The following is an 11,317-nucleotide window of genomic DNA, read 5'->3' as shown; positions in this document are numbered from 1 at the left end:
CCTCTTGTTGAACTGAAGGAAGAAAGCAGGGAGGGTGGTAAAGAGGAGGGAAGGAAAGAAAGAGGGGAGGGAGGGAGAGGGGAGGAAGGGAGAGGGGAGGGAGGGAGAGTGAATGGGTGGACGGACGGCTGATGGGTGGATAAAAGGATGGATGGATGAGCGGGTGGGTGGGTGGATGGATGGGTGGGTGGATGTGTGGGTGGGTGGATGAGTGGGTGGACGCGTGGGTGGATGGCTAAACAGGCAGATGAATGGATGGGTGGGTAGGTAGATGGATGAATGGGTGGATGGATGGATGTTGGATGGCTGGAAAGATGGATAACTGTGTGGATAGATCTTGTGTTCCCACAACATGTGCATTTGTTCATTCAGTCACTCATTCCATTAATACAAACATTTACTGAATACCTATTAAGTACCAAATCCATTGCAAACGCTGCGGATGCAGGGATAATCAGGAAGGACAGACCACTGTGTCTACGTTTCTGGAATTCACAGCCTGGAGCCAAAAGGGGAATAAGAAGTCAGGCTCCATTTCCACAGAAGAAATGTAGAAGGCAGTTTCCCATTTACATAAGCCAGTGACATCCAACCTTGACTGAATACATCAACATTTGTGTCATGAACAAATCTATCCACACAGTCATCCATCTTTCCAGCCATCCAACGTCCATCCGTCCACCCATCCACTCATCTGCCTGTTTAGCCATCTACCCATGCGTCCACCCACTCATCCATCATCAGTTGTAACAAAAGGCAGCGTGGTGTGCTAGAAGGAGCCAGTGCTCTGGAGTCTGACTGGGTTAAATCAACGCTTTGATGATCAGGTTAAACCAACGCTTTGATGCTTACCTACTGTATAGCACTCACAGGGTCAGTTCATTTCTCTTGGTCTCAGTTTCTTCACCTATATCGTGGAAGTGAAAGCGAAAGTCACTCAGTCGTGTCTGACTCTTTGTGACCCCATGGACCATACAGTCCTTGGAATTCTCCAGGCCAGAATACTGGAGTGGGTAGCCTTTCCCTTCTCCAGGGCATCTTCCCAACCCAGGGATTGAACCCAGGTCTCCCGCATTGCAGGTGGATTCTTTACCAGCTGAGCCACCAGGGAAGCCCAAGAATACTTGAGTGGGTAGCCTATCCCTTCTCCAGTGGATTTTCCCAACCCAGGAATTGAACTGGGGTCTCTTGCATTGCAGGGAGATTCACAGCTGAGCTATCAGAGAAGCCCATAGAAGTAACTGTCCCCATTTGCAGGGCTGTCATGAACCCCCCTCCCCCAGGCAGCTCACAGACTCTGTTCAAGGCCCCCCTTCCCGTCCCATCCCCCACCTCAGCAACCACCCAATCACTTGCAATTTGCTGTCTTCATGCTGCTGGGCTGCCCTGGGCTATCGGAGGGGCGAGGAGCAAACCCTGCTCCCCCTTTCTCCCCACCCATCATTTCTCGCGTTGGCCCTCCTGCCCAAGGTATGAAGAGTCATGAAACGCCCTCAGAAGGCTCAGAAACTAAAAGGAAGGTTCAGAAACCGAAAGACAGGACAGGGCCAAAGGGAGAGAATTGAAACGTGTCCGATCAGCCAGATATCACGTGGTCCAAGGGGAGCCGCCTCCCAAAGCTAAGCCCTCTTTCCCACCCTTTTATCTTCGGAGGCAGCCTCTCCACCTGCAAACCTCTGCCCGCGTTCCCCCATCTCTCAGGGTCACTCTGGACACGGCCCCAGCCCGCTCCCGGGCGCTCAGTGACCTTAGCTGTACTAGTCCTGCAGCTTCGCAGGAGCCCCGGCCTCCGGGACGCTCAGGCCTCTCAACTCCGGACCACTCGCCGTCCTCTGCCAGGGACGAGCCATCTTCCTGAGGCTGACCCCACTGGGCCAGCGTGACTCTGAGTTGGCCCTGGCTCAGAGCCATCTGCAGACCATTGCTGCTGGTCGGGAAAAAAGACGCAGAGATCGAGAGTCGATAGAAACGTTTGTGACAGTTTGACAAAGCGATTTTATGTCTGTTGTTAAATTTTACCTTTAAATAATTTTACCCACTTTTAACTGCTGGGTCTTCGTCACTCCAAGAGCTTTTCATTGCAGCAAGCAAGGGCTGCTCTCGACTTGGGGTTCGAGGGCCTCTCATCGAGCTGGCTTCTCTTGTGGAGCAGGGCACCCCGGGCATGTGGGCTTTGGCAGTCGCGGCTCCGGCTCTGGCGCGCAGGCTCAGTAGCCGTGGCGCCCGGCTCTGGCGCGCAGGCTCAGTAGCTGTCGTGCGCGGGCTTAGTAGCTCCGCGGCATGTGGAACCTTCCCGAGTCAGGGATGGAACCTATGACCCCCACCCCCCACTACACGAGAAGGTGGACTCCTTACTCCAGAGCCACCAGGGAAGCCCTGTTGCTAATTTTTTTTTAAATAATGATCTTTAAATGGGCCTGCCTTTTGAATGATTCTCTTTTCATTTTCTAACAGTTTATTATATTTTAAAGTATCAGTCTGACAGATTGGGAATTTTTTTAAATGGTTCTTCCCTACAGATCATTTGAGAAGGGCTGATCTGAACGTATAAGGGAAAGAGGATCTATTTTCCTGAGGGTCTATTTTCCTCCCGGCCACCGCGTGGGGACACAAGCTTGTTTTAGAAGAGGCAGAGGAACCAGAGATCAAATTGCCAACATCCGATGGATCATCGAAAAAGCAAGAGTTCCAGAAAAACATCTATTTCTGCTTTATTGACTATGCCAAAGCCTTTGACTGTGTGGATCACAATAAACTGTGGAAAATTCTGAAAGAGATGGGAATACCAGACCACCTGACCTGCCTATTGAGAAATCTGTATGCAGGTCAGGAAGCAACAGATAGACCTGGACATGGAACAACAGACTGGTTCCAAATAGGGACAGGAGTATGTCAAGGCTGTATATTGTCACCCCGCTACCCTGCTTATTTAACTTATATGCAGAGTACATCATGAGAAACGCTGGGCTGGAGGAAACACAAGCTGGAATCAAGATTGCCAGGAGAAATCTCAATAACCTCAGATATGCAGATGACACCACCCTTATGGCAGAAAGTGAAGAGGAACTCAAAAGCCTCTTGATGAAAGTGAAAGAGGAGAGTGAAAACGTTGGCTTAAAGCTCAACATTCAGAAAACTAAGATCATAGCATCCGGTCCCATCACTTCATGGCAAATAGATGGGGAAACAGTGGCAGACTTTATTTCGGGGGACTCCAAAATCACTGCAGATGGTGACTGCAGCCATGAAATTAAAAGATGCTTACTCCTTGGAAGGAAAGTTATGACCAACCTAGACAGCATATTGAAAAGCAGAGACATTACTTTGCCAACAAAGGTCCGTCTAGTCAAGGCTATGGTTTTTCCAGTGGTCATGTATGGATGTGAGAGTTGGACTATAAAGAAACCTGAGTGCCGAAGAATTGATTAACTGTGATGTTGGAAAAGACTCTTGAGTGTCCCTTGGACTGCAAGGAGATCCAACCAGTCCATCCTAAAGGAGATCAGTCCTGGGTGTTCATTGGAAGGACTGATGTTGATGCTGAAACTCCAATACTTTGGCCACCTGATGCGAAGAGCTGACTCATTTGAAAAGACCCTGATGCTGGGAAAGATTGAGGGCAGGAGGAGAAGGGGATGATAGAGGGTGAGATGGTTGGATGGCATCACTGACTCAACGAACATGGGTTTGGGTGGACTCCGGGAGTTGGTGATGGACAGGGAGGCCTGGCGTGCTGTGGTTCATGGGGTTGCAAAGAGCTGAACACGACTGAGCAACTGAACTGAACTGATCTGAACGTATAGGGGAAAGAGGATCTATTTTCCTGAGGGTCTTCCTGAGGGTCTATTTTCCTCCAGCCACCACATGGGGACTCAGGGTCTCTCATTCTCAAACAGAGCCAGGTTCCTTCCTGTCGGCCCACCCCTCCCCCATCCCCAAACTTCCCAGCTCCAGGACTTACTGGAAATAAAACCCAGCTTATATCAAGAGTCCTCCTTAACAGCTGCTCCCTGTGACCTCAGAAGCCCCAGCAAACCTTCATGATGACCGTGCAAGAGACCGCCCCCTCGCCCAGTCAAGTCAGAAGGGCGTGGAGGCCAGGCGTCAGCAGCAGAGGCGGGGGCAGGGTCTGCCCATCTGTCTGCAGGGGAGGAGCCAGCGTCTCCTCCACTCACTCGACTTCAGTAGAAGAAAAGCAGGCTGTTTACAAACAGAAGATAATGTTGGTGCAGATGGCGGCCGAGTGGAGCGGGGGTGGGGAGACACGGGTGGCCTGCACTGTATTCCTGGTCACAAGACCCGAGGCCACACAAGCGTCTGTGCGGGTCAGCGTGTCAGCCCCCAGGGGCGCACTGGTCCCCTGCAGGCGGTGGCCACAGTCCTGCCTGCTCGTCTCTGAGAGTCAAGACAGCCCGATCCTGTCAATAAATGGTCTCGTGCAAAACAAGCCTGGTGTGCTGCAGTCTGTGGGGTGGCTGCAGTCCGTGGGGTGGCTGCAGTCCGTGGGGTCGCTGCAGTCCGTGGAGTGGCTGCAGTCCGTGGGGTTGCAAAGAGTCGGACACGATTCAGCGACTGAGCAACAACAACAAAGCCACAGTATCTCCTGCACCCTCCGAGCCCCTGCCGCGTGCCGGGCTCTGATCAGGGTGGGGGAGCTTGTGTAGCGCCCTGGAGACACCGGGGAACCCGAGGCTCAGGAAAGAGATGTATTTTTATCCGAATCACAGAGCACTAAACAAGCCTTAGTGCTGAGACTGGGACTTGCAGTGCTGGTGGCAAAATCTTCGTGTTTTTAGCCAAAAGGCCCATCTCACAAGCACAGTAAAGCCGGCCCAGAGCGTGGGGGTCCTGGCTGCGACGCCAGCCAGTCTATCAAGCGTCAGCTGGACAAATATTTCTTGAGCTGCCAGGACATACCAGGCCCTGGGCTGGACCCCTGGGGTACCGTCCTGCTTCCAGAACCAAAAGTGAACCAGCTCAGACCATCCCACCCAGGGAGGGGATATTTGAGCCAAGGCTGAGGGGAGCAGAGAGTGAGCAGCTTGAGTACTTTGGGGAAAGGAATGCGGCAGCACCAACTCCCAGCCCAGCCCCAGCCTCCTTGAGGCTCATTCCACGGTCACCTCCTCCTGTAAGCCTTCCCTGATTCATCCCTCCTCCGCCTGGGTCAGGCGCTCCTCCGGCTCCCACAGCTCTGTGTTCTCTTGTTACTTTGTCTCTGAGTCCCCACCAGCCTGGGAGCAGCTTGGGGACAGGGGTTCATCTGCAGTACTGTTTCCAAGCCTGGAGCTGCCAGCCACTAGGCACCCCTCACTGGTTGGTGAGCTCCTAATGGTCAGCTTGGCAGGGTTCAGCTCGGATTCTTCAAGATGGCTTCCTCTGAGCCTAGAATAGGACCCAGCCAGGGTAGGTGTTCTGAGTTGTTGTTGTTTGGTTGCTAAGTCGTGTCTGATTCTGTGTGACCCCAGGGACTGCAGCACATCAGGCTTCCCCGTCCTTCACCATCTCCCAGAGTTTATGATGCCATCCAACCATCTCCTCCTGTCCTCAATCTTTCCCAGCATCAGAGTCTTTTCCAATGAGTTGGCTCTTCGCATCAGGTGGCCCAAGTACTGGAGCTTCAGCTTCAGCATCAGTCCTTCCCGTGAATATTCAGGAGTTCTGCATTTGTTGAAGAAATGAACTTGGAGTCCTGGTGCGCGTGGACAGGCATCTCACGCGGTCCTCCTGACACACCTGTGTGCTGGAGGGTCTGGTAACCGTGCAGGCTGAGCTAGGGGGTGTGGTTGGTACATTTCTTCAGTTCCGTTCAGTTCAGTCGCTCAGTCGTGTCCGACTCTTTGCGACCCCATGAGCTGCAGCACGCCAGGCCTCCCTGTCCAACAGGGAGCCCACCCCGGACCCCACTCTGGACCAACTCCCAGAGCCCACCCAAACTCATGTCCATTGAGTCGGTGATGCTATCCAACTATCTCATCCTCTGTTGTCCCCCTTCTCCTCCTGCCTTCAATCTTTCCCAGCATCAGGGTCTTTTCAAATGAGTCAGCTCTTCGCATCAGGTGGCCAAAGTATTGGAGTTTCAGCTTCAACATCAGACCTTCCAATGAACACTCAGGACTGATCTTGCAGTCCAAGGGACTCTCAAGAATCTTCTCCAACACCACAGTTCAAAAGCATCAATTCTTTGGCGCTCAGCTTTCTTTATAGTCCAACTCTCACATTGATACATGACCACTGGAAAAACCATAGCCTCGACTAGATGGCCCTTTGTGGACCTACCCTTCCTGACTGAACAGCTGGATGAGGTCTCATGAAGAGGCCACACACCTGAAGCCACCACCCAGATCGGAAGTCACAGACCGGAGCTCTGAGGCCTCCGACCCGCCTCCCGCGGTAGTACCATGGCTCCCCAGTAGTAAGCGTGTCCTTCCTGCCGCAGACGGCCTTGCCTGGGCGGGACCTTCGAGAAGGCAGCACGCGACATGAGCCTCCGTCCGGCTGCCCACGTGGCCCTGTGCCCAGGACCCACCTGCGCCATGCGGGGTGCCACGTTAAACTCCTCCGCGGTCCTGTCACAGGTGTGTCAGCTGCTCGCCATTGGGAGCCACTCAAGGGGCTTCCAGTGGGTGGCTCCTGTGTATTTCCGCTGGGTGTCCACCCGGGCACGGGCGTGCCAAGTCAGAGCCCAGCGCTGGGTGTCCACCTGGGCGTGGGTGTGCCGAGTCACAGCCCAGCAGATGCTGCCAGACGGGGCGACCAAACTTTGGCTCAGAGCACCAGAACCAGCTTCCCCCAGCGGTGACCTGTCTGCACATCTCAGGTCTTCCTTCCGGGGGGCGGTTACTGACCCTCGGCGTGGTTCGATCTGTACTTCCCCGAGGATGAAAAAGCTGAGCGCCTGCTCAGGCTCACCAATTGAATATCCTCTTTGCTCAGGTGTCTTGTGTCTGCTTTATCTGCTTTCTTCCTTCATGATTCGTGGTTGTTCTCTATTCTAGATGCAGATTTTTTTGGTCCCACGTAAGTTCTGTGAACATCTCCATCTTTGGCTCACGGGTTCCTGGTTCCGAGCCTAGAAGAGGACCCCGCCCGGAGCAGGCATTCCACTGAGTTGTTGTTCAGTCTAAGCTGTGTCTGACTATTGGCGACTGCAAAGCCTGCACGGGGCTCAGGCGCCGTGGCCCCCTGCTCATGGCAGGGCAGGGCAGGGCAGGCCCCGTTCTGCCTCTTTCAGAGGGAATTGCCCTTTTTCAGGGCCTCCCCTGGGGAGTCCATTCCCCTGTCCAGCCCAGGGCACCAGGGGTACAAAGGGGGCCCTTGCTGCCAGCTGGGCTGGCTGGCTGGCACTGCTCCCACAGCTCCCGAGGGATTGGGACTCCCATGTGAGCCCACCCGAGACCCCTCTGTTGCCTGATCCCTGGCCCTGCCCAGTCCTGACATCACCAGGATCCCGCCTCACGCTCCGTGTCTCAGGGACCCAGACCCCTGCTAAGCCCAGGCTGAGTGTAGAGGTCACCAGGGCCTGTCTGGTGTTAACCATGTGCCCCTTGCGCTGGGTGGCCCAGAGGTCAACGGCTGCGGCCCTCAGCTGTCCTGCCCACTGGGACACGCAGGGATGGGGGGCAAAATCTACTGAGAAGTACAGGCTCAAGCCGCAGGCGCCCCTCCCTCCTCACCTCCTTGGGCCCCCTTCATGGGAGGTGCTGGTACTCAGGACGATGCAGAAACCCCGCTGCTAAGGCTAGAGTTCATCTATGATTGCTTTGTGCTCCTTTGGTTAATGCCAGGAGAGGTGTGATCACAAAAACCTCAGGCTTATCTGCCTTCTGGTTTCTGTGGAAACTCCAAAGGCTCTGGGTCACGTGCTGGGGAGAGAAGTAGCTGTCTGGGCTCCCTCTGAGCCGGCCGGCTGCCAGCCCTTGAGGGCATTGCAGGATGGGTTGTGAGGCTGGCAGGCCAGCGCCTAGGCTGGGAAGGGGCAAGAGCCCCGGGGGACCTGGGCAGCCCAAGGCCCTAGAAGTGACTGGCCTGGAGAGGGGCTCTTCCCTCCACTTTACAGGTGAGCAAACTGAGGCTCGGAGAGGGGAAGGGACACTTGCCCCAGACCCGGCGGACCGGAGTCTCAGGGCCCTGGGAAGCCTGTGTTGTGGGCACCTTGCTGGGAGTCACATCACAGTGGCTGTCCATCTACTGAAACTGTGTGACCTCGACCTCGCTCGGGGCTGGCGGGGTGGAAACAGGCCTCCTCTCCACCCAGTGCGCCTGGGGCCCCGAGTGTCCGCCTGCATGCCAGTGACCGGAGCCACCTTCAGATATGTCGGAGGCCTCACCCCCGACTGGCGAGGGGGCTCTGGGGCTCCTGCCGCCTTCACCCGCCCAGTGCCAACCCAAGGCCACAGGCAGAGCCTGCAGCGCCCCCGTCCCCTCAGCCCCCGGACGCGGGTCAGCAGCAGCCTGAGTTACCAGGACGTCACCTTCCTGCCTCTCCCAGCCCCGTGCGGCTCCACTGCAGGCATTTGGTGCTGGAGGCAGGTGGGCAGTGTTAGGGGTGTGCTGTCCCCAGGCTGGGCTGGGGGAACAGGTGTGGTCACAGCTCCAGTCCTGCCGGGCTGACCCCTTGACTGGGCGCCGGGTGGGCTCTGAAGGCAGCTCCACCGGCTGCTGTAAGGGGAAGCCGCCGGCACCAAGGCCCGCCCACCCCTCACCCCCACCCCCAGGCTGCAGCCAGGCCCTCAGTGAGCCCTTGAGTTGGGGTTTTCACTTGTGCCAGGGAAGGGCTCCCAACACCCCTAGCTGGGCCCCTGCTGGCGCCTGGGGAGCGCGGGGAGGCGGGCAGGCTCAGAGAGGAAGCGCCTGGCCCGCTTCCCTGGGCACGCCGGCTCACAGGGACCCCAGCAGGGGGATGGGACCTGAGGTTAAACCAGGCTAAGGGAGTGCTGAGCGCCCTGGGGCGCTGGCCAAGGATGGCTGGCGGTCCTTCCCGCTCTTAGGCAGCCGCCGGGCAGGCTGAGAGCTGGGCTCCGCTTTGTTTTTAGTGGCGTCAAGTCCCCGTGGTTTAAACAGACTGTTTTAAGAAACGGGGAATTTGGGTAAAAATCTGGGGCACTAAGGATACAGAAGTTCCTTCCAACCCCTGCTGTTGAAGAGTCAGGGATGGGCTGTCTGGCTCTGTGACCCACTCCCCCCACGGCTCCTGGACGTCCCTCTGGGCGCCCCTCTCCTTGTGAAGTGCCTGTGAGGGCAGGGAGCCCTCTCTTTTCATGACCTGTGCGCACTCCAGCCAGCCAGCCTCGGTGCGGCTATTTCCTGTGTGGCCTTTGGCAAGTGTCTCACCCTCTCTGTCTCTGACGTCTTGTCAACATATAGAGTGATGACAAGGACAGCCCTGGGGGTTGAGGATGAGAACCCGGCTAGGCCAGATCCCTGCTCCTCCTCTGCGCCAGCTCCATCTCACCCCATGACCGTGCCCCGCCACACTGCTGCCTCTCCAGGGCCACAGAGGAGCCCTGGGGGGTCTCCACCCCCCACGCCTGACAAGCCGAGCCTGCAGCACTGCTGCTACCCCCACTCAGGGCAAGCACCCGCGACCCGTCTTCCTGGGCAGCAGAGGCGTGCCCTGCCCCTCGGCAGTGGGCACAGGACGCTGCCAGCCTTTCTGCCCAGGGACCCCCACCCCCCACATCCCTTGCTCAGAGTCCCACCAGTGAGTCTGTTGCTTCAGGCTGGTTCCCCAGCGTCAGATCCTCAGGCCTGGTCCCATGGGCTGCGGGCCGGGCAGGTGTGAGGTTGGGACTTTGAGGGAGAACTGTATCAGGTGTGCTTTCCTGCTGGCTCAGACAGGCAGGAATCTGACTGCAGTGCGGGAGACCAAGATGGGCCAGAGAAACAACCACCTCAGATATGCGGCTGACACCACTCGAATGGCAGAAAGTGAAGGGGAACCAAAGCGCCTCTTGATGAGGGTGAAGGAGGACAGTGAAAGAGCCGGCCTAAGACTAAATACTAAAAAAAGAAAACAACTAGGATCATGGCACCTAGCCCCCTTACCGCATGGCAAATAGAAGGGGGAAAGGTGGACACAGTAACAGATTTCCTCTTCTTGGGCTCCAAAATCACTGCAGATGGTGACTGCAGCCATGAAATCAGAAGACTGCTTCTTGGCAGGAACACTATGACACACCTAGACAGTGTGCTGAGAAGCAGAGACGTTACGCTGCCAATAAAGGTCTGTACGGTCAAGACTACGGTCTGGCTGACGGTCACGTACGGTTGTGAGAGCCGGCCTGTAAAGAAGGCAGAGCGCCGGAGAACTCATGCCTTCTTCCTGTGGTGCAGGAGAAGACTCCTGAAAGGCCCCTGGACAGCAAGGAGACCAATCCAGCCAATCTTAAGGTGCATCAACCCTGAATACTCCCTGGAAGGACTGATGCTGAAGCCCCAATATTTTGGTCATCTGATATGAACGACTCATTGGAAAAGTCCCTGATGCTGGGAAAGAGAGAGGGCAGAAGGAGAAGAGGGGCTCAGAGGATGAGATGGCTGGACAGCATCACCGATGCAATGAACATGAACTTGGGCGAAGTCCGGGAGACGGTGAGGGGCAGGGAGGCCTGGTGTGCTGCAGCCCATGGGGTCGCCAAGAGGTAGACACGAGTGGACAGCACCAGGCTCACCGCCAGCAGGAGTGGAGCACCGCGTCTCAGGTGGATGGAGGCCGGGCCCGCACCGGGTGGACCACGCGAGCCTCCCACCTTCGCAAGGCTGGTGTTCACATGCCCATCTCACAGACAGGAGAACTGAGACTCCCAGCCTGCCCAAGGCACAGAGCTCAGAGGAGGGGGCCCACATTCAGACAAAGGTCTGCTTGGGCGTTTCGTTTTCTCAACACTGAGCTGGCTGCCTTTTTGTGCCCTGAGCCTGTGCCCTCTGCCTCTCTGGTGGACGGTATATCTGGCCAACGATGCCTGGGTGTAGGGAAAGAAGCAGAAAGGCCCCACATCTGGGCAAATGCCCAGCAGCCCTCACCCGGGTAAAGCTGCCCAGATGTGCCAGGAACTGCAGCTCTGTGGCTTCAAGGATGGACACCCCTCATCTCTGGGAACAACAGCTCAGAGGCTGAGCGGGGCTCAGAGACTCCGAGGACCTGGGCTCCCAACAAGCCAACTCCGCCCATTCCTGGAGCCTGGCCGGGCACCTGCTGGCTGGCCTGTCCTTGACCCGACTACCACAACCACGGTGTGGGAAGTGGGGGGCAGGGCCCTGGCCTCCTGGGGGTCTTCCTTAGAGCAGGGCCTCACACCTCTCGGCAGCTCCCTCA

The sequence above is a fragment of the Bos mutus genome, chromosome 6, assembly GCF_027580195.1.
Source record: "Bos mutus isolate GX-2022 chromosome 6, NWIPB_WYAK_1.1, whole genome shotgun sequence".
Taxonomy (NCBI): domain Eukaryota; kingdom Metazoa; phylum Chordata; class Mammalia; order Artiodactyla; family Bovidae; genus Bos; species Bos mutus.
This window is presented reverse-complemented; position numbering follows the sequence as displayed.